Source organism: Cydia amplana, chromosome 23 (assembly GCF_948474715.1).
Source record: "Cydia amplana chromosome 23, ilCydAmpl1.1, whole genome shotgun sequence".
Taxonomy (NCBI): domain Eukaryota; kingdom Metazoa; phylum Arthropoda; class Insecta; order Lepidoptera; family Tortricidae; genus Cydia; species Cydia amplana.
Window position 1 is genome coordinate 1,571,731 of NC_086091.1, and position 24,388 is coordinate 1,596,118.

General features: G+C 36.4%; 1 protein-coding gene across 1 annotated transcript in view; it reads left to right on the plus strand.

The window, feature by feature from the left end:
• The first annotated feature begins 1,201 nt into the window (after window positions 1-1,201).
• LOC134658796 (irregular chiasm C-roughest protein-like) overlaps window positions 1,202-24,388 on the plus strand; it is a 147,285-nt gene continuing 124,098 nt past the window's right edge. The window contains exon 1 of the mRNA XM_063514449.1: window positions 1,202-1,489. The gene's annotated coding sequence lies outside the window, so the exon portion shown is untranslated. The remainder of the gene's footprint in view (window positions 1,490-24,388) is intronic.

The following is a 24,388-nucleotide window of genomic DNA, read 5'->3' on the forward strand; positions in this document are numbered from 1 at the left end:
TGATTTTGTTTTATTTTTTAATCCAGCTTTACGATTATAATAACTCGATTGTAGATCACTTAGATAACACTATCCTTTCGGTTCAGTCTCTAGAAATGTTCCACTCTGTATATTATGTAGAATTGTAGATACACCTATTATTAGCTAACGTCTGATACACCCTACATAAGTTCATAACCGTGTACCAACTAAGTTGTTATTATAAAGCTCTTGCAAGGAATATAAATTATTTCGCCGAGATCAAAGGAGTAAATTAACAGCGTAGATTAAAATTTGCTCAAAGTAATTACTTCTATGTACAGGCTTCAATAATATCTCACGCGAACGACCGCAAAAATATCTAACTCTATCTATTTATAAATAACTAGCGACCCGTCCCGCACGGGTTAACAAATTATACACAACCCTTTCTCTTGAATCACTCTATCTATTAAAAAAACCGCATCAAAATCCGTTGCGTAGTTTTAAAGATCTAAGCATACAAAAAGACAGACAGACAGACAGGGGGAAGCGACTTTGTTTTATACTATGTAGTGATAGGTTAAATAATGTCTAGAATTTTTTTTTGCGTAAGTTTTTTTTTTTCAGATCTACGCCAGTTTTTCGTAAATTTCAAATTGTTACGTGCGCAGTAGTGAGAAAAACCGTGAGCAATTTATTTTCTAAGCATGAGAAGATAGCAAATGACTCAACCTATCTGCCGTTTTAATTTGGCAAACGATGTACCAAACACCCTGTATCTATAGACAGGTACATATATATACTTGGTCAACCAGATCTTGACAGTAGAAAAAGGCGGCAAATTTGAAAAATGTAGGCGCGAAGGGATATAGTCCCATAGAAAATTTGAATTTCGCGCCTTTTTTACTGGCAAGATTTGGTTGACCAGCTATATGTATAATTAAATCACAAATTATTAAGTACTAGATTTTGTTGCTAGTTACAATTTAGCGGATAAGGTACTTTTTTATACGTTTGAATTAGTATTTTTTTTTTGTACAGCGAAAGCTTTAACCCTTAGAACGCTACGTCAACCATGTCGCAATGCAACTGAAATAATCATAGCCTTTTTTAACTGAACCTAAAAAAGATGAGGTTATTTTTTAGTTGTGATTGATTTTATTTCGCCATCCCAATCTGAAAAGTTTATCATCATAACAATTCACACATGTTTTTCAATACCTTTTAAAACCTCACACCAGCATTGGCATTAAGCGCAACAGTCAAAGCCCAATTTCACGCGCCGCCGAAATTAAAATTAAAAATAATTTATTCATAGAGCCCCGTCTGTAATATACTCTATGGCAAAGGGCGGGAAAATCTCCCGGCCTGCCAGTACCTAGCTACGCTTCGAACGCGGAGTACGTACGTGCGGAATTCAAATTTCGAACACGAATTCGAATCGCGTGAACTGTGTGTTTGACATTTTTTTTTTATTTGAACTGTTTTCGGCCAGTGTTGTGTTTTGGATTGCATGATTCGTTTTACGGTAAGTTTTTAATGTTTTTTTTTAGTTTTATATTAGATTAGTAATTTCGCAAGTGATGTTTATCGTGTGAGGGTTAATTTACGATGTGATAAATAAAGCACTTGACAGGTCTTTGGTGCAACATTGTAACAAAAGTGCATTACTAATATTAATATAATAATACAGGGCTTTTCAGTGCTTTTCAGGGCGTTTTCTGTTTCAAGCTTAGCTGCCGCATGTATTAAAGTTGGAAACAAAATGATTTTATTTTTGGATTTGAGTTCTATTTTATTTGATTTGATATTATGAACGCTTTCATTAGATGCAGTAAGTATGTAGTTTGTTGTAGTGTTTATGTTTACATTAATCGAAACTAAACTATAGATGGTCAACCAAATCTTGTCCGTAGAAAAAGGCGCGAAATTCAAATTTTCTATGGGACGATATCCCGTCGCGCCTACATTTTTCAAATTTGCCGCCTTTTTCTACTGACAAGATCTGGTTGACCAAGTATAATTATTATACTTCATTTATTTTTTGTTAAAGTATCAATTAGGTAATGTAGATATTATATTTTATTCCCGCAGTTTTTTCTTGTCTTCAAAAACAACGTTAATGGTTCTTTAATTATTATTTTTCCAAATGGCAGTTCAATTGTCCCAACTTGTCCAACAGATTTGTAATTTTAAAACATAATTTACAATTTTTATCCGAAAAAACAGACTGTAACAGAATTTTTGGACTATATATGTTGCAGTCAAAAATGTGAACTGGTCGAAAGAACTTTTAACCGACAAAAACAGGCAAAACTGCCTTTGACTGAGCATGTTGGTCAAAAGTAGTTTTACCTGAAAATCATACCTATTTCTGGCAGCAGTTACGTTTTTAGGGCGTAGCAAAAAAAAATAACCCTAACATACCTATCTCTGGGAACAGTTTCGTTTTTAAACAAATTTCTATGTAAAAATTGTCAAGTGCGAGTACTTTTGACTGATAGTAACAGTCACAATTAACTATTAACCAATGATTTTCAGGTAAAACTACTTTTGACCTACATGCTCAGTCAAAAGCAGTTTTGCCTGTTTTTGTCGGTTAAAAGTTCTTTTGACCAGTTCACACTTTTGACTGCGACATATATATATTGAGGCTCGAATTGAGGATTTCATTTATTCCGATCCGTTAAAGATTAAGCTAATAGATAGGCTTTTTGATAATTTAAAAGCCCCATGGCTACAGTACCAAAGGGGCAATTTATTTCCCGCGTTTTACCATCTCACAACTTTTTTTCAATAATAAATTAAAGACGGGATAGATAATTTTTGTCGCGTGACTAGAACTGATCTAGACCTAGCTTAGCCTGTTAGACTAGAATTGCTGTATGACTTGGGTGAGTGGCAGAACCGGTCACCGACTTAATATTATGGGGTCCTGTAAGTTTTTTTAAACTTTTTTTACAGGTTTTTTTTGATTGGGTCTACTGCTACGCTCGTACTGACATATTAGTGCGAGCGAGATGTATACAAATTACGTATACGTTGGCCTATATGTCGACGTGGTACGAGTACAGTTGACATGTCCACTGTGATTAACGTTTTACCAGAATGTTGACTTATAGATAATGCCTCAAAGCATTAAGTCCATTGTACGAAATTACGAATACAAAAACTTCGTACTAAGAGTTTATTTTAACCCGGTTTCTGCTACAATAATACTAACAAACCCAAAACAAACCACGCATCCTGTGCCCTAAACAAACACTAAAAAACTTAACCCTTCATAACGAATAGTAAAACTAATACCTTATTTAACCCCCCATTCACTACGGTAGGAGCCGATTCTGATGTGACAGTTTGTTGAAGTCTTGATCTTGTAAATACGTTGACTGACACGATTCGTAGTGCATCTCATGCTCACCAATCAACAAGAGCGATCGTCAAGGTTGTGTCAAAACAAGAACAAACATAAAAAATCGTAGACTATTTATTGCAAGCAATACCTAAGCGAATAAGCGATTTTTTGATAGGTAGGTACTTACATTTTGGAGCGTTTTCCAAAAAAAAAAACTGAAATTCTGATCAGGTTTTCAATATTTTTTTAGACAACGCTCTTTAGCTTTTAACACATTCATTGCCACCCAGCCAAACAAGATATCCGCGCCAGGCCACAACAATTTCTTCATATAAAGCTGTAGTACCTACCACGATCCCGACTATCGGGTCGTCCGGCCTGGGAACGAAATCATAAAGTACCCGATAGTCGGGTTTTCGCCACTTAATATGTTAATCGACCAATTGATTTGAATTCGTTGAAATTACGTTGCTAGCAGTATCTAAAATTGCATGCGATGTCTGCAGAGCCCTTTAACAAATGGTTACATCAGAATCAGCCCCCGGATCTCAAATCCTGACGCTAACCAATTTCGTAATTTTAGTCACAGTCCCGGTCGGACCCACAAAAACAAAATCAATGTTGTTACAATCACTATTAGTTTGCAGGCGAGAAATGCGCTCGAAAACCAGTAAAATACGACCTCCGTGTATATTTGTTATTGTCAAAAGAGAAGGGTACCTGGGCGTTTTTTTTGTTGTCCCTTACACTTTTTTTTTAAATTTGGGATTTTTTATGTTATTTCTACTCAGAATCACGAGCTCTTTCTATCCTAATAGGAAAAAAAAAGTGTCCCAAAATTTCCATACATTTTTCGATCTTTCATTTCGCGACCGCCATACAAAGTCTATGAAAAAAGGTGACGGAATGGAAATAAAAACCTTAGGACACTTTTTTTCTCCTATTAGGATAGAAAGAGCTCGTGATTCTGAGTAGACATAACATAAAAAATCCCAAATTTGAAAAAAAATGTGTAGGGGGCAAAAAAAAAAAACGCCCACCTATAGATTATGCAAAATAGATACCCGATAATATGAAAGTACCTTATATCAAAATGAAAGCATACATTTTTCACCATTAACCCCTCGTATGCTGCCTGTCAAATTTTGTTGACATTTACAACAATAGATTAAAATTCCCACGCACGTATCCGTGTCTAAGCATACGAGGGGTTAAGTATGACTCACGCTAGAACAGCCCGGGTCCGGGCCGAGGCAACTTCATTTTCTATGACAGGTGACCGGTGACGCTTTCTATAGTAAACGAAGTCTCGGATGCCTCGGCTCGGACCCGGACCCGGACCCGGACCGTTCTAAGGTGAGTCAACCTTCATGTGATAATTTTTCAAGATATAGTAGTATCTATTTTAGGGAAATTGAACCACTTTCAAACAGAACCACTTTTTCTGACTCTGTAATCGATCCAAATGATCATCTATCAGATCCATGTAGATATTTCAAGGTAAAAAAATGTATACATATGAACAGAGCTCGGCGGGGGTGAGCTGTTTTTTCCCTATAATATGACGTAAGACTTGTCAAATTATAAGGTAAATTGCTCACCCCCGCCGAGCTCTGCTTATGAACTTTAGTTATTAAAAATCTCAAGGTCACTCGGCTCACAATCTAGCAATCGTAATACATCCAGTAGCCAACACCTGTTGTAGGCCCCGTTCCCATGGTTCCACGAAACCCGTTCTTGGCGTAAAAAAAAAAACAAAAAACGTTCGCCGAGCGGCCGGGATTCTTATTTCGAAAACAGGTGTTTTTTAAAGTCGCCAGTGTTTTTGTTCGATTTATGGGTTTGAGGTTAAAAGTGGCCAGTGTTAAAGATTTGTGGGGTTATTTATGTTTATTATACTGGGTCAACCAAATCTTGTCAGTAAATAGGAACAAAAAAACTATACTCGTCCTTTTCTTTTGGGTGCTAGTACTAGTGTAAGACAAAGATAGTATGATTCTTTCTGTCTATGTTTGAAATCAAACAGAACTTTGACACACTATAGTGTTAATAACATTGTGAGAGTTGCCAAGCGGCACAGACAAGACATCTCTAGACTGAGCATAGTAACGCTACCCCCTCTGCCACTATATACGGTAGTTTTACTCCATCTTCGAGTTAAAGTGTCAGAATCCCGTGCCGTGATTGGTCCGTGTCTTTGAACGGACCAATCACGGCACGGGATTCGCTCACCTCGTCCCCCCGCACCCCCGTATTTTTGGCAGCATCGGTTTCAGGAAATAATTGCTCTAAACTCCGTCTAGAGGATTCCTAGTCTATGCCAAGCGGACCCCAGGCTCCCATGAGCCGTGGCAAAATGCCGGGACAACGCGAGGAAGATGAATAATATTGTGAGAGTGTAAATTCAGGGTTATTCGTGGGGGTAACAAGCATATTCCTTGTCGCTATATGATGTCACTGTACATATCAGGAAATGACAATGTCGCAAAACCGACCGTTACAATATAACTCATGTTTCAATCGATTCACATTTCACTTAGCAAGCATTCATTTTAGATCTGTTGTGTGAATGATGACATGTGTGAATGATACATGTGTGAATGATACATGTGCTTAAATGATTAAATGCAACCGCTTAAAAACAGAAAAATTTTAGAATGAAGTTAAAATAAATAGCACAAATGATTTATTTCTCATAAAACTAAGAAGTTATAATATTGACTAAGACTATAATCCTCCCGCTACTTCGCGTAGGAAGACTAGGAAGTTATTAAAAGCCTTCAAACTCTTAGGGATAAAATTTAAAAAAAAACTTACCGAACTTAACAGAAATACATCATCTGTGAAAATTTCAACTGCCTAGTTGAAATTTTCACAGATGATGTATTTCTGTTGCCGCTATAACAACAAATACTAAAAACAGAATAAAATAAATATTTAAGCGGGGCTCCCATAAAACAAACGTGTTTTTTTTTTTTTCGTTTTTTGCTTAATGGTACGGAGAACCCTTTGTGCGCGAGTCCGACTCGCACTTGACCGGTTTTTTAGTCCTCCACAATTCGACCGGCTTTACAATAGCCTCACCAACCTTAATTTGTAGTTTATCATAATATTATTATAGAATCATCTTCAAAAAGGTAGCGTATACCTCGAGGCAACGCTTACCAAAAATCTATTATCTACCTTACTTTCAAAATGTCGTATAGCTGAGAGAATGCTCACTTCATTTTAAGCTTTAATGTTAGGCAGTTAAGGTACATAATTGCTTGGAATATAAAATAGATTTGGGATAATTATTTTTAATAACTTACTTTGCTACTAACTATTATTTTGGAGCAGATTTATGATTTATGAAATATAATGTTATTAGGTTATTGTTTCCTGTTTTTGTAATAAATATAAATGATTTGTTCACTTTTCTTCTAATAAATGAAAGAAAGTTAACGATTTCCATTTGAAAAAAAAATATTGATATTAATAATTTTGATTACTTAGAAATACGTCCACGTTTAGTGAAATTGTAAGCACAGTCGCCTTCAGATATATCGGAGCGGCCGAGGTGCTCAAAAATATCTGAACTCGCACTTTTAACGTCTTGACAATAAAGTCGTGTTTAGATATTTATGAGCACCTCGGCCGCTTCGATATATCTGATGGCGACCACGAAGCGCTAGAATTTTAATTAATAAATGTAATTACATCGGTATTGATAATGTTTTGGTTCTTAAGAGTAAGATAAATAGGAAATCAATCAGTTTTATTTGCTTTTAATTATTGATAAGCGTTCAATCTTGTACAGTTGATATTGATTATTTAATTAAAATCATGATAATTGTTGTAACTGGGGGTCCCTTTGTTTCCCATAAAGTTTTAAGTCATACGGCGCGATTCGGAAAATGATTTAGAGATTCACTAGATAGGAAATAGTAAAGATATGTGACGTTCCACGGCAAAAGGTCCCATTGCCCCGGCTGAATATTGGAGCGGCGTTAATAATAGCGTAAGCGCCAGCCGCCATAAGGAATCTTTTGCCGTGGAACGTCACATATCTTTACTATTTCATATCTAGTGATTCTCTTATACATTTCCCGAATCGCGCCGATAATGTATTGTTTGTCATATTATCATTAGTCATAAAACTGAAACCGTTAACTTTTCAGGATTTTCGTAAGGTTATCCTATAGATAGGTTTGTTTTATGGCAATCCTGAAAAGTGACGCGTTTCTGAACGAATTATGACTAACGAAAAACCGGGCAAACAATACATTATGACTTTTTGGGAAACAATAGAGACCCTGTTGTAACTATTTAGGTTACAGTGAAGCCAAAAAATCTATACCTACAACACAAATATACATATGTACATGACACACGCTAGAGTTAGACCATGAAAAATCTACAACAATTTTAATAGCACACGCAGTGCGAGTGTTATTTATACGTATAAGTCATAATTTCATAGAAGTTTGACGCAAGCAGGCCTAGCAACAAGTCTTCAGATTAGCACACCTGGCCCGATTACCTGCTGACTATACATTGTATTTTATATTCTCAGAATTCACTATTAACTACCTTATGAGTCTAAAGACCACCTACGTTGACATTTGATAGTTGTTAATGCTTAGCAAGGTAATCATTTCACGCACAAAATAAGTTACCTAGGTCTTAGGTCATGAAATAACCTAGGTACCGTAAACTGGGGTGAAAAGGGATGGTTAAAATTTGATTAACACGAGAATTTCCTAATTACTACTCACAAACATGGTGTGATACCAAATCTATGATACTTACCTAATCGAATAAGAGATGGCTGACAATATCTTGAAAAATACCCAGAAAAATTGTATTTCTGGGTATTTTTGAAGATATTGTCAGCCATCTCTATTCACCCCGGTTTACGGTACTATACAAAGGGATGCATCTGTGATTCGAATCCGAACTAATATTGTAAAACCAAAATTTAACTAAGTAGCTGTTTGTCTGTCGAGCTTCGCGCTTAAACCACTGAACCGATTTAAATGAAATTTTGTGTGGAGATAGTTTGAGGCCCGTGGGAGGACATAGTGTAGTTTTTATCAATCATCATTTGTCATCATTTCACTCATTTACATATTATAATTATGCTTCAATCTACCTCTTCATTTTCCTTTTCTGTAATCAAGTAAAAAGTTAAATATTTATGCACGTTGTACCGTAAACACAATAGTAGTTTATGCAACAGTGATATAATAAGGGTTCTTAAAATTCAAGGGTCGAAGTTACAAAACGAGACGTAGTCGAGTTTTGTAAAAAAAGACCCGAGAATTTTAAGAACCAATTATGAGCTGTTGCATACATTACTTTTTCTATGACAGCTGCACCCGACACAAAACAGTTGAGACTAAGAAAATGGGTTACTTTGTATGAATTATTATGCACACAGCAAAAAAAAAATTATTGTAAATGAAAACACCTCTTTCAATCAAGATGATCGGAAGTTGAATCTTTAAAAAAAATAAAGCAGTTGTATTATACTCATAAGATGACTGCTAGCAGTCATCTTATGAGCCTATAGACAAATCATTCAAATGACATTGCTTTAGATATCACTGTCAGTCATTTAATTGACACATTTAAGTGCTGGAGTAGAAAAAGTAAATAAAATCTTCCTTTGTTTAACCCGTACCATATGAGTACAAAACTACATTTTAAACCGTAACCATACTATTTCCGAACACCAGATCATTTCAAGTAAACAGCTTATTCTCGAAGCATCTGTTTGTGCTTAGCACAGACATATATGTGTGTAGAGGACGCATGTGCGCTTCATTTTAAATGGCTGTCAAAACTAATTTCAGCACCAGATCAATGAGTTAAATAAAATAAAATAAAAATAATGACTCCACGGCCGATTCGGCCACGGCGACTGCTTCAACTCCGTTGCTGCCTCTGGTGTGCTCGCAAGTGGCTGACGTAGCCGATCTTGTTACAAAAAGTTCGCGAACATTGCGGGCATGCGAGCACACCATTTGTGTAATTATAATGTATTGCCGCAGGTGGTCTGGCTTTTATTTCGTCGCGCTTGGCATCCAGCTCCAAGCACCGTCGCGATTCATATTCAGTTACTTTGGCATTTATTGCAGACCGCCATTCCGCTCGTGTGGCTGCCTGCTGCTACCATCGCGCGGGCTCTATACGACACTTTTTCATGTGCCGCTTAAGCACATCTTTGTACCTGAGGAATTGGCCGCCCTGTTTCCGCCTGCCCTCCTCAAGCTCGGAATAAAAAATGCGCTTAGCCACACGCTGGTCAATCAATCAATCAATGAGTTACAGTTAATTTAGTCTGGGAGTAGCTGTTTGTAATTAAAGCAAATAGGTACCTATTAAAAGGCGGCATCGTCAAACAGCGGTCTTGACATCACTACGACAACCGGGAGAGCAACACTTTGACGTCTGTCATCTAGAGATCGGTTTTTTGCGCGTGATCGGCGTCGCGTATTACCTAAGTCCAAAACTCTGATTATTATTGTGATTCCCTAATAAATATTGTTTAAAATGGTGCTCTGGTGTTTTTACCCTTACAGCTTCAGAAGTGCGATAGTGATTCCCCGCCTACTACGATATAATTTGTCGAAATTGACATTACGAAATTTACCGCGCGTAGTCCTTCCTTGTTTCATTGTTCTGATCGTTAATCTGATTGTAATGAGTAAATGCACCAACACCACTCATCAGTTAGGGACTTAAATATACAAAGTCCAAGATTGGTGTCAAAATCATACCTACAAGAATAGCCTACAAAACTAACCTGTGCCGGCTATTGGCTGGCGTATCGTACCTTTGCCGTGTGTTTTGTGTTTGATTTCAGATACCTATTTCAGTTTATGTACATCAATGATCATGACTGTCAAAAATAAAACATATTGACAGTGTAATAAAGCTGCTGGCATGTATGTATTACAATATTCACAGCAGAAGATCACAAGACATAAGCAGCTGACAGATACCATTAGGTACAATTGAATTTTGATATTGGTATGAATGAAATAAATCCTTGGGATTATAGAGTAACTCAGGTAAAAGTTAACTCAGGTAAGAAGTCTGTCGATCCAACACCTAACAGTGCTCCGGGGCCATAGTGGTAAATATTCACTGCCTCACTTATATGTTGTGTTATTTTTGTAATCTATGTGCTTTCAGATACATAACATAATGTGATTAAGTATGTCTACATGACATATTAACAAAATGCTATGATCATTTTCTAAAGTTTGTGTCGTGGTGAAATTTACATTCAAGTAAAAAGCATACAAAACAAGTTTGGTAATGTAAACTTAGCCTTGATTGATACTATATGTATGTTGGTATTATGCTTTCATGATTAACAATGAGTGCTATTTAATACTTTATCCTTTCAGTCAAATTAAAATAGATTACAAGTTTTCTCAAACACTGGAATACTGGTTACAACGACAATGAGGAGAAATTACTTGTTGTCTCATATGTGTGTGTGTGTGGGTGATATTACACATGCTTATTGCAACTGAAATAATGCTTTGTTGGTATGTTTTTGGTCTGTGTAATTTCCAGAAATTTGACAGCAATGATTCTTGAATTGAACGACCATATCGTCGTTGAAGGTACTAGAGTGGCTATCGGGTCAGGCCTCTATAATGTGCCTGGATGGACATGGATAATATTTCAAAGTTAGTTGGTTATGGATGCCAGGTATATTATGTCCTAGTGCTCATAATTCATTATATGGAGAAAATATGTTGATAAGTGACTAATCTCCGATGTCATGGAAAATGAGGTATTTATTTAGAAATAAAATGCTTGTTCATGTTGTACATGTATACTAACGGTTAGTATGTGTTACATTGACTGTGGGTTGGTAAAGTGCGCTTTGTGAATAAGCGAAAGGTGACAGTTATTTGTAGCTGGTTAGTATTGTCTGTGACAAAAGTAGTCGCTCCATGTTTCCGGAGCCTCCTCGGACTGAATATTTTAAAAGACAGTTCATATCACATATAACCTCCTGCATCTTTGCAATTAACATTAAGCTGCAGACATACTGATAAATAAGGCAATAAATCATTTGAGATGTTGAGAAAATTTCTGTCTGTACATATTATTGATTGGTTCTATGTATGAAAAATCTTATGAATGTTTATACAAATTAATTGCATACAGCTTATAGTATGTTGTGGTTGTTGTTTTGTTCATTGGGATGTTGGTTAAAGTTTGCATTGCAAATATTTTTCACAAAATGTCATATTATAAAATGAACCAAAGACATATATTTAAACAGACTTACCAAACTAATGAAAGTTTTATTGGCATGACATTGTCAAGTGTTTGAGTTATTGACAATGATAATCATTTGTGTTCTAACAGTATGTTTCAGATGCATTTCATTATAACAAAACTTTATTACTGATGAAGTTTGATGAATTTCCAAGGTTAAAATCTTGTCAAAGAGATGGACATATTGAACAAGATATTTACTGAGCTGAGTATGACACTGGTAAAGCAGGTTGTTGCTAATGGTAAGCGAGGTAAATACTTTCAGGAGTCAATATGGATATTGACGGTCTACATGATACATGTCTTTTACATACAAGTGCGACTGGACTCTAAACGTTCCAGTCCGATAAGTGTTTTATGGGTGAATATTAAACGAAGGTAAATAGCTTGGTTAAAGCTTTCCAAATAACTATTTTAACCCATTCACTGCTAATGAACATTGACCGAAGAATATCATGTCACGAGCTACTGTTTGAAGTTATTGACGGTTTTCGTCTGAACTTGTAGTGTGTTATGGTACCGTTTGCATTAATAAACAGTACACTTTTATTACTTCTGGGTTTCATAAATCAGAAGTTATAAATAATAATATGTTTCACAAATTTTGTGGGTTCACTAAGTATGTATTTCATTGTTTTGAAAAATGCATAAATTGTGGTTTATTATGTTATGAACTCATTTATCTTACAATGTGTGCTTGCATGGCACATTTAACAAAATTATTTAGTTTTGTGCAGGTATAAGTTAACCTGGATGATGATGTGTTGAGTTATCTACTCATAAAATGCACATGCACAGCTGGAGAAAATCAACCATGTGTGTCTTGGGATTGGAAGCTTTATGGTTTAAGCATATGTGCCATGATTTGACTGATTGATCATTATCAATATACACTTCATGATGGTTGAAACATACAATTTGTGAAACCTCGATAAGGCGAACCTGGGTAAGAGAGGAACCTCGATAACATGAACTTCTGTTCAGGCTCTACTGTAGTTCAATGTTGGTATAGTAAGAGTGTTGCCTTTATTTAGGGGCACGGAAGAGTCAAGCCAAGTTGCACATGATCATTTACAATTGGTTGCATAGTAGCAACTGCTTATTATTTTATATTTTCCATGTTAAAGGCAAATGCTGTTATTTCAGGTACCGTTTTCAGATTAAGAACTGACTACGAGTATATTCTCAGATTAGGAACTGAGATATAATTTTATTAGACACTCGGATTGAGGACTGAGTGATTATTTTATTTATATTACTTACTCTCGAGTTTGGAATCGAGTTGTGATTTTGTTTTATCCCAGATTTAGAACTGGGTTACTGTTGTCATACTTATGTGTTTTGTTAACAGGTTTGCCGACTAAAATAAACACGTTGTGCTTGATAAATTTTATTAGACACTCGGATTGAGAACTGAGTGATTATTTTATTTATATTACTTACTCTCGAGTTTGGAATCGAGTTGTGATTTTGTTTATCCCAGATTTAGAACTGGGTTACTGTTGTCATACTTATGTTTTTTGTTAACAGGTTTGGCGACTAAAATAAACACGTTGTGCTTGATTAATTTTATTAGACACTCGGATTGAGAACTGAGTGATTATTTTATTTATATTACTTACTCTCGAGTTTGGAATCGAGTTGTGATTTTGTTTTATCCCAGATTTAGAACTGGGTTACTGTTGTCATACTTATGTGTTTTGTTAACGGGTTTGCCGACTAAAATAAACACATTGTGCTTGATTAATTTTATTAGACACTCGGATTGAGAACTGAGTGATTATTTTATTTATATTACTTACTCTCTTCAATGTCTGCTATAGAGCTTTAATTATTATGTGCTCTTTAAGAAGGGCTGTTACTTTAGTCTTGGCAAGGGATGCTATCCTTAATAGGCTACTTCCTGGCGCCGGTAATCGCAACAGAGGCTTTAAGGAGCGGCCTGTTGCTTGTCACTATCCTTGAGAGGGTGGTTGTTGCTGATATTTGCAGTGTAGGCTTTAAGAAGCGGACCATTGCATGTGATATAAGACTATCCTTCAGAGGACGGTTGTTACTGGTATTTGCAGTGTAGGCTTTAAGAGGCGGACCATTGCATGTGATATAAAACTATCCTTAAGAGGATGGTTGTTTACTGGTATTTGCAGTGTAGGCTTTAAGAAGCGGACCATTGCATGTGATATAAGACTATCCTTAAGAGGATGGTTGTTTACTGGTATTTGCAGTGTAGGCTTTAAGAGGCAGACCATTGCATTCCTTAAGAGGATGGTTGTTTACTGGTATTTGCAGTGTAGGCTTTAAGAGGCGGACCATTGCATGTCATATAAGACTATCTTTAAGAGGATGGTTGTTACTGGTATTTGCTGCAATGCAGGCCTTAAAAGGCGGACCGTTGCATGTGAGCTTAGATTATCCTTAATAGGCTAATTTTGTTACTGGTATATCTGCAGTGCAGGCCTTAAACGGCGGACCATTGCATGTGATATAAGACTATCCTTAAGAGGATGGTTGTTTACTGGTATTTGCAGTGTAGGCTTTAAGAGGCGGACCATTGCATGTCATATAAGACTATCTTTAAGAGGATGGTTGTTACTGGTGTTTGCAGTGTAGGCCTTAAGAGGCGGACCATTGCATGTGATATAAGACTTTCCTTAAGAGGATGGTTGTTACTGGTATTTGCAGTGTAGGCCTTAAGAGGTGGACCATTGCATGTGATATAAGACTATCCTTAAGAGGATGGTTGTTACTGGTATTTGCTGCAATGCAGGCCTTAAAAGGCGGACCGTTGCATGTGAGCTTAGATTATCCTTAATAGGCTAATTTTGTTACTGGTATATCTGCAGTGCAGGCCTTAAGAGGCGGACCATTGCATGTGATACAAGACTATCTTTAACAGGCTAGTTTGTTCCTGGTATCTGCAGTGCAGGCTTTAAGAGGCGGACCATTGCATGTGATATGATATTATCCTTAAGAGGGCCATTATTTCTACTACCGATGAATGTTTTATCTATATCGTATCGTACTATTTGTTGTTGACCTTGAGAGGTTGGCTTGAGACCTTGTTTACAAAAGGATATTTTAATGACCTTAAGACTGATGATCTCAAGGTTACCTTGAAAGGGTTGCTTGCACTTATACCTTCTAGGGATCGCTGGCGAAGTACCGGATCCAGTAGAGTTGGAGGGAGTGCCTGTTCGAAATACCCAGTTGGAGCGAGTGCGTGCACCGGGCTCCGTGACAACCTTATCGTGAAGGGCCGACTTCTACGGTCGTTGCGCCTACAAGGGCAGTGGTGTCCTAGCCTAGGCAGCTCCGCACATGCATGAGACGTGTGTCCCATGTTAGCCTCTCACGAGTTGTACGCATTTTTGTGCGTGCATGCGAGGGAGTCTTACATCCTACAACGGAGAAGCCAATTGTGAGTTTGTTCCAAGTCTTTGCTTTTAAAACGACACAAATAGTCATTGTTACGTTAAGCGGTCAGTACGAACGCACCGCTCAATGGAAGGTTTGGGCTAGCTGCATGGGTATACATGCTAGAAATTTATCAAAATCTAATAAATCCTTGAAAGTTATATGACGTTATTCACAAGAAAATAATTTATGTTAGATGGTGTTACAAAAAAGGAGGTGGTTTATCTACCTGCCGCTAGATGTCACGCTCATCGCAATATTTTATTATTTTGCATAATTAATTGGTATTTATATCCTCTTGGTGTCATATGCACGTGAATTAAGCCTTTTGTGTATTTCAAGCAAGTGCTGAGCAGACTTGCATATCCTAACACCTCTCATACCACGGATTATTTGGTACCTAGCCTGGTCATGCTTTCTTACATTTGGTTCAGTCGGCTTAAGCCCTTACTCCAATTCGACTGAAATAGAACTAAATATCTTGGTGTAAGTTGACAATAACGAAATAGACCGTTTCAACGGAACTCGAGTCGAATTATTCAAAAGGACCAAGGCTTGTATATCGGCTGAGCGTAAAAGGTGCTTGTTCAATTCGCAGAATATTGAACTGGTGGAGGCTACATCCACCTGGTGAAGACCCAGCTTGCTGCGACTGCGTTGGCTGTGGCAGACTTCAGTGGCTGCACTGATGACAGTGACCTGCGGGGCGCTGGTCGGGTCAGGTGATGGCCGAGCTAAAAGGCGGCATCGTCAAACAGCGGTCTTGACATCACTACGACAACCGGGAGAGCAACACTTTGACGTCTGTCATCTAGAGATCGGTTTTTTGCGCGTGATCGGCGTCGCGTATTACCTAAGTCCAAAACTCTGATTATTATTGTGATTCCCTAATAAATATTGTTTAAAATGGTGCTCTGGTGTTTTTACCCTTACACTATATTTTTAAATACAACGTAAATGATATGAAAGTATACATCGCTGACATATAAGTAATGGTTTTAATTATAAGATTGCTACTTAAATCTTGGTTAGGTTAGTAAACAGTAAGTAAGGTACCTTGTGCGAGTCGGACACGCGTTCCAAGGGTTCCGTACATTAGGTCCGATTCACGCTTGACTGCATGACTGCACATTTCTGATAGGTTTTCCTGCCATCTATAGGTAAAAAACTATTTTGTGTATTTATTTAAATATTTTAGACCCAGTAGTTTCGGAGATAAAGGGGGGCATGGTCGGACAGATATACAGACGCACGAGTGATCTTATAAGGGTTCCGTTTTTTCCTTTTCCAAATAGACATAACGCAAACGCGAACGCACGTCACGCTATCGAATGAAATTTACGCTAGGGGTGTTCAGAGCCCGTACCATGAGTCATTTGACAGTGTCAAAACTGACATAAACGCAATCGAGAACGTAATTTACTTTCTATACATCTCGCTTGCACTAATATGCGTGTACGAGCGAGATGCATAGAAAGTGAATTACGTTCTCGATGGCGTTTATGTCAGTGTCAAACTGGTGGTAGTGGTACAGTACTATAACTTCACCTAACTCAACTTATTTAGCTACAATGATTTACGTTTATCTCCTTCTGCGCTCGCAGCTCGTAAACTAAGAATCGAAGCTTCTTTGTATGAACGGAAGTTGATACGGCACCGTATACGAAAGAGGCGTATTTCAGCTTCAGAGGAGTAGTAGATACGATCTTTTAGGTTAAGTTTGTAGGGTAGAGGCAGAGACTGGTATGCAAATAGACTGCCGGATTACTGAAAGAAAGATACACATACAGTTCAAATATTAAATTGGCGCGACATTTTATACTGAACGCGGTATTTAGAATAATAGTATTACATCATCTGACAGTAGCGGTCGTATAATAGTACATTACGATACAAGTGCGACAAGTAGGAAAATCGCAACGAGTGTTTGAATTGAAACATGTTTGTAGGGTGTTTTTAGGGTTCCTTCCCCGAAGGGTAAAAAACGGGACCCTATTACTAAAACTTCGCTGTCCGTCCGTCCGTCTATCACGAGGCTGTATCGCATGAACCGCGATAGCTAGACAGTTGAAATTTTCACAAAAGATGTATCTCTGTTGCCGCTATAACAACAAATACTAAAAATAAAATAAAATAAATATTTAAGGGGGGTTCCCATACAACAAACACGATTTTTTTGCTCTATTTTTTGTTGATGGTGCGGAACCCTCCGTGCGCGAGTCCGACTTGCACTTGGCCGGTTTTTTAATAGACACGTGTATTTTACAACGTTTTACAGTACATAATTATGGCCCTTTACATTTTCGACATACGCACGCATAGTGCTAGTTACCGCAGTAGGGCGGTAAATTAGCACAATAGCCATAAGTACTGTAAAAAATATTATATAGCTACGTGAAAGTTTACGTCACTATTTTACGACAGCGCGATTGAGTATTTAGTAAGAAATATACATTTGGGTATAACCATGAATACCTAAATTACAGGCATCATTAAGGCAAGGTACCCACGTATCTAATGCTCAATGCAAGCAAAGGTCGACAGGCTATTGTCAGTCTTTACTATTAGCTGGTCTCTACTGTAGATAGTAAGGCTAACGTCTCTCCTTTATATTCTGTCTGGCTAGAAAACAAAGTTTATCTCTGTACAGTTTATTCATTCCAGGAATATATCTAAATCTAAACAAGTATTCGATATTGAACAAAGAGATGAGATTTTCTTTGATACAATATATAGCTTCTATCCTAGACTTTGGGCCCGATTCGGATTTTGTAATAGACATCTATTAGATATCTTTTAGACATCGCCAAGATCTAACCTGTCAAATTTGACATTTCCGCGATTCTGGAAATACTCTTGAACGATTTCCACAAGATATTACTTAGAGATTTAATTCACATCTAATAGATATCTAACACGATCTATCGTAAAAGTGACATTGGTTGCCCGAATTGCGCTGCAAAAGAGAACTAGTTTAAATCTAAACTATAACGTATCTAGAATGGATCTAGTACGTGTCGTCTCTTGAATATCTTGAAGTTCGAATACGGCAGTAACATAGACTTTGTCTGCGTAGAATTATGATTTTCGCGATAAAAACGATCTTATGTCGTTCCTAGGGACTTAAGCACCCCCCACACTAGCGTTTTGAGCGTCGGCGTCTAGTCAGCGCTTTGGAAAATGGCGTCAGGTTTAGTTTATGCCTGAAACCGTTTAGCTTCCATCGCGACTATAAACTTCAAAAGACAATCAATCACTGTGAACTGTCGCAGCACTAGTTTATCCCAAATGGGATCGGTTCAGATTTGAAATGTGTAGGTACACTTTTTAAACGAATGGTTATGATTTAAGCTTAGCGAAGCGAATGAAATGAATGGAATTACACACACAAGCTGTTTTAACCTATTAAAAAACTTCCAACAAAAAAAATGTTTAAATATTATATCATGCGGGTAAGTGTGGCATATGGATAAGTGTGGCTAGTTCAAATCGGGGCCTATTTCCACGTTGATTAATGTTTATCACGAGTTTCACAATATACTTACACTAATGAATGTGTAAACAGACCCAAAGTGACGGCCAGCCACACTTACCCTTGATCTTACCATGTTGTATTCTATTCAATTAAAAAAATCCCGCCGCGCGCAAAAATGCCGCTAGTATCTTTGGCACTTTTGGGCTGGGTGGGGGTCGGAATGGGGGTGATAAGTAGGTTAGTTTATTAATAGTGTGTGTTTTTTTTAAGGTAGTTTTAGTGTCTTTGTTTGTATTTTTTGTAATTGTATTATTGTATTTCTTAATTTATGAAATAATGTAATGTATTTGACATTTATAAAATAAAGTCTTAAATTTTATTAAGAAAATAAAAGGATGTTGTCTACATTCCGTATAAAATTTTCTTACACATACCTACTGTTTAAAGTAAGTAAATAATTAGCGGGGCATTATATCTTACAATAACTATAGGTATTGTTTATCAACTTATGATTAGTATCAATTACCTATTTTCTTAGATCAAATTTATGATAGTATCCAACATTTTCGGAATCAGTTCCAAGAAGGACATCGACTCAACATTCAAAATACTTCAAAGCTGTAACAGATAAAATAATTCCAAATTTTGGATGATCTTGTTTTGATTGTGTTCGAGCACATTCCTTTCCGATATCAGTAGAAATGATCTCCACTGGGGATTGAGGTAAAAACCAGTAGCGTTGGTGATGCGAGACGAGAAAAGAAAAATTGGTTTATTTATTGTTGAAGGGTTCCGTGATTTAAAAAACTAAGAACATTTAATATGCTCATGTTAAGTAGTCTCAGTATACTAATTAAAGTTACTAGCAGTTACTAGTTACTGTAGTTAGTCTTACCAAAGACATATGTAACTCCGTATAAGATGAATAAAGTCTAAGGAAAAAACGTGCCTCGGAAATCAAGAAAAAGTCATTCTCCGATAGATGGCGTACACACACAACTTTGGCCTATGCTCGGCTAGATAGCGTTGACACCGTTTCATATTTAACAATTTTAACACAGGTATCAGTGAAAGAACATGGGTCGAAATTATATAAAAATAATAAAATAATTTATACATATATATATTTATTTCTTTAGTTTTATACATTTTCAATTTTGAGTTTTAATCGCATGTCGATAGATGGCAGTAAATTTACTGTGACTACAAAATTTACTATGACAGGACTGCTCTATACTATCTATTCTCTTTGGTTTTAGTATATCAAGAATATAATTATATAAATGTCCCATTTATTTTTCATCTGTTTGTATCTCTAAATACGTGTTGTCGGTCTAAAAACACTCGTGGGAAGAAAAGGGGTGCAATGGATGCATACCATGTGATTGACATATGCATCTACCCTTTCTAATATATTGGTTTGTCGTTTTTTACCTTTTCTTTGGAGTAACGTTTTGGTTTTTAACAGTCTTGCGATGGGTAATAGTAATGTTTTTCGTGTTGCATGTGGGTAAGGTAAAGCACCTTAAGTAATGTCCATGTACATATGTATATTTTTTTAAATCAAATTTCTATTACACCTTATGTGTATAATTGCATGAATTCTATAGTAATTTAAATTGTATTTGTTTTCCCTTATTTTTTCGAAATGCATGTTAATTATAAGATGTAATTTTTTTTTAAAGATGTGTCCCGCCGAGTTTGTTGCCGGTCCTATATTGGGATACCCTCCTCCAATTGAGGGGGGATTTAAATCATCTCGGGGCAGAGGTGTAGGGTTGGAGCCGGTCTACCTAGCTTTGACGTTCATAAGCGCATTGTAATTATGCCTACTTGAATAAACTATCTTTTATCTTATCTTATCTTAATGAAATTAAAATTAGAATTTAGAAAATTATTATTATTAATTTAAATAAGTATTATTATTAGAATAACAAGAGTTGTTTTTACGAAATTAATGTTAGTTGGAGCATAATTTCTGAGTATATAACTAAAACTGGACGCGTAATTTTGGGCTGTATGCTGTGTCTAAATTATGACTGGTTTGGTTCGCCAATATTATTATTTTATGTTAATGGGCACATAAAAGATTCTAAAACTTTTGATTCAATGGATTTTAAACGTAATATTAATGTAAATATTTTTTTATAAACGTAATTAGTAAAGGCCTCGCAATCGTGGCTAGGACACTTTTTTATGATATAGGGGCAAAAGGGCAGACGGATCACTTGATCAAGGACACCCGCAACACCAGAGGGGTTGTAAGTGCGATGTTGGCCTTTACGATGGGAGTACTCTCTTCTCTCGAAGGTTTGAACGTTTAAAATACTTCAATGGTTCATCTTACGGAACCCTACTCGGCTCGAGGTAAAAATAAAAACCCAATCCCGTGATTATTGCGGTGGCTTCCTATCATAAACCCATCAGTAGGATACTTTTGTTCTTAGAAACTGGGGAAAAAATGGGTTTAATGTATTATAAGTCTTGGAAAATAAAATTAAACTAAATTGTTCCGATGATAGGTCCTTCTACAAATTCAATACCTATTATGAAGGTAATCACGGTCACAGAATAAATAATAGTACTTTAGGTACAGAAAATTCACTCTCTTACAAAACGCGTCTATTACGACAAATATGACCGCTAGGTGGCGCAAGCGCGAGCAGCGTCCGTTCCGTAGCGGTGCGCGGCAACTACTATGGCTAGACACCAAAATTGGTGTGGGCCGCATATACTTGTAGGTACTTGTGGCGACGCGGCGAAATCGCGGAGTGAGCCACGCCTGTCACGGTTCCTTTTAACTGACAAGAATAATATATAAAACCTATAGTTATTGAATACCAATACTCTTGCATAAATACCTAAAAGTAAACCCGATCCTACTGTCACTCGATACTGCGAGATAACTATGCACCTGGCTTTATGCTTATAATTGCTTTCAACTGTCAGCAGTGGTAGACAGTTCTTATGTTACATTGATAAATTCGCGTAAGTTTTTGCGTATTTAAAAACAAAGATAATATATAATATATTATAGGTATGTATAGCAAACTAAACAAAGTTACAAGTTAGTATATAACAATATAGCCAAAGGAGTATACCTACTAAATCAAACTATGACACATTAAAATTATATTTACTAGCTACTGCCTGCGGTTTTCACGGCAATTATTTTACCACAGATACCCTTCGTTTGACTGTGCCTCTTAGCTTCCAAAAAATTGTATGGAATTTATTTTGCGCTCCTAACTTTAATAAAATATCTAAGTTAAGAGACACAGCTAATAGTAAGCTACATGAAATTTTGAAAAAATATTTTCCTTAATGTAAGTATTCAGAGAGGAAAATCAGTCATCTATCCTCTAGTTAACTTGAAGACCTATTGTACAGTCACCTGCAATTGTTACACAACGAAGGCCACAAAAATATCTGACACGATCTCTGTAGAGCCACAAGAGCGTGTCACATATTTTAGCGGCCTTCGAAGACTAACATATTGCAGGCGACTGTACCAAGGCTTCACCAATACAAAACCCCTATAATAACGGATCAGATTGAACAGTGCTAACGTTCAAACTCAATTCGAAATCGATGGAATTAGAATTAGTTGCCAACTCCCATTCAGAGACAATAGCTCCTGTGGGATGATTGGCTTCAATCTTTAATGAGATGCAGTGATATAGAGGTATAGATAGAAACTGAGATAGACTTATAGTCAACAGCCAATCATATGGCTGTTGACTATAAGTGAAAAGTTAAGAATGAATAAAGTAAAATCCAAAACAAAACGTGCCTTAAGGTAACAATTTAAATAAATATCGCTATACGGTCCCGTACATAAGTAACTCTAGATTTCAACAGTTGTTGTAACTACCAAATAATATTGTACACTGTGATTTTCTGTATTGTAAAGGCGTTATAGTTTCCATATTAGTGAAGTGAGTCACTGAAAATCAAATGTCACTTACGACATTGTTAGTCCAAAAAATCATCTTCTTTTTCACATTGGATGTCGTAAAGGAATCTTTTTTTCTTGTAAGTAAGTGCTTTACAACACAGGAATTGTAAAGGCACATAAACCATAACATAAACAGTTTCATCCTCATGTCATAATGGGAAGTCAAGATAAACGATAAAAAATTCAACTGTTAACAAAATCGAAAGATGCTGATTTCAATGGTATACTTAGTGTACTTAGTACGTTACGACAAAATGTCCCTTACGACATTGAATTTATTTAATTTTGACAAGCAATCCTGTACATGTAGCTCTGTCCTAGATAGCAGTGATATCGCACCTATTGGTCGTAAATTACCCATTACAAAGAATGCACCTGCACACATTGCAGCAATCTAGGATCTAGGTCTACCTGACGTAAGACCTAGGTTTAGCGCTAATGGATACGAACGACTGTGTGGGCGTAAATGTGTTTACAGGATGCTTTATATCGTGTAAAGAACGGTTAAAGTAAACTTTAAAGTGATATAGGAGCAATCTTGGACGTAACTTTGCTATGTCGGTTTTATGGGCAAAGTTACATTCGGATTAAGGCCGTGCATCGAAAAATAACAGGATCTTAGAAACGTGGCAGTGGCTAGCCCCGGAAACAAACAGTAGTGATTTTCGGATATATGTTTCTTGACTATATGATAAGTGATTTCGTAGTAGTCGAAACACGAATGCTTAAAATTTTCTCGATAGAAAATAAATCCAAACTTACGTGTTCATTTTTCGGTTTTAGCTTCGTGCAACTAGAAAACACATCCATATCCAGCACAATCCACCTTACAGCAAAGGTTTTCATCTCGTCTTAACTTTCAAAGAACTAAATATTAACTTATTATCCTTTACCGATGGATTTATTATCGATTTTTGATTTTATGAATTCAACAGCAAACGCCCATTTTACGCAGTTCGGTTTCTCTTTCTGTCATGCGTCAAAGTCATAAATGCATCCTTTATGCCAGTAATGTTAGATGGCCGTCGTGCCTCAAAGAGGTAAGACCTATGTCACTTCGCGCAGCGCTCCGAATTACGTAAAATTTTAATATCCAATAAACGTTGAGTCGTAACTCCATTGAGTAGTAACGGAATCGGAGGTAAACCTATGATGGTGCCTTCTTACAGGCCTATACGTTACGCATGTGTGCGTGTTTGCTTAGCTACGTCATGCTACGTCGAAATCTATACTCTTTGTCAGTTACAACGGGTTAGGAAATTTCGACAGATATGGAAATGTATCGGTAGCTGTTTGGTATTTAGCCATCAGAATCTAACCGTAACTTTTTGCTTTATTTTTGTTTGAAAATAAAATATCTATAAGAATATATTTTTTGCTTTTTTCTATTGTAATGATAAAAATAAATCTAGTATTTTTCATGCTCAAATAATTTAAAATAATTGAATAAATATTAAAAACTAATAGATATTATTCGTTTTAATTATTATATTATTAAGTTTGAATAAAATATTTTATTTCAATAATACGAAAAGTTATTATATTTAAGTACCACTAAAAAAGGTCCCTACTTACAAAAACTCACTTGCACGGGCCGGGGTTCGAACCCGTGACCTCCGGTTTGAAAGTCGCACGCCACTACAATTTCACATAAGTAATTTACAATGACATGATACCGTGGAAAAAGTGAATATTACAATGTACTGTGTTACTATCATTTTATAGTTTATTTGGCTTGACAAGGAGGAATGAGAAAAACGTGCAGAGCGAGAGGATTAAATCTCTCTGTCCCTTTCTTAAAGTAGCCAATCCTAATTATGACATCTGTTTTGATATTAATTCTTTGAACATAATTTGTCGATGTTCTTTTTTATATCATCGAGAAAGATTTTTATTAAAAAAAATTGTTGAATTTATATGTTTTATTTATGTTTTT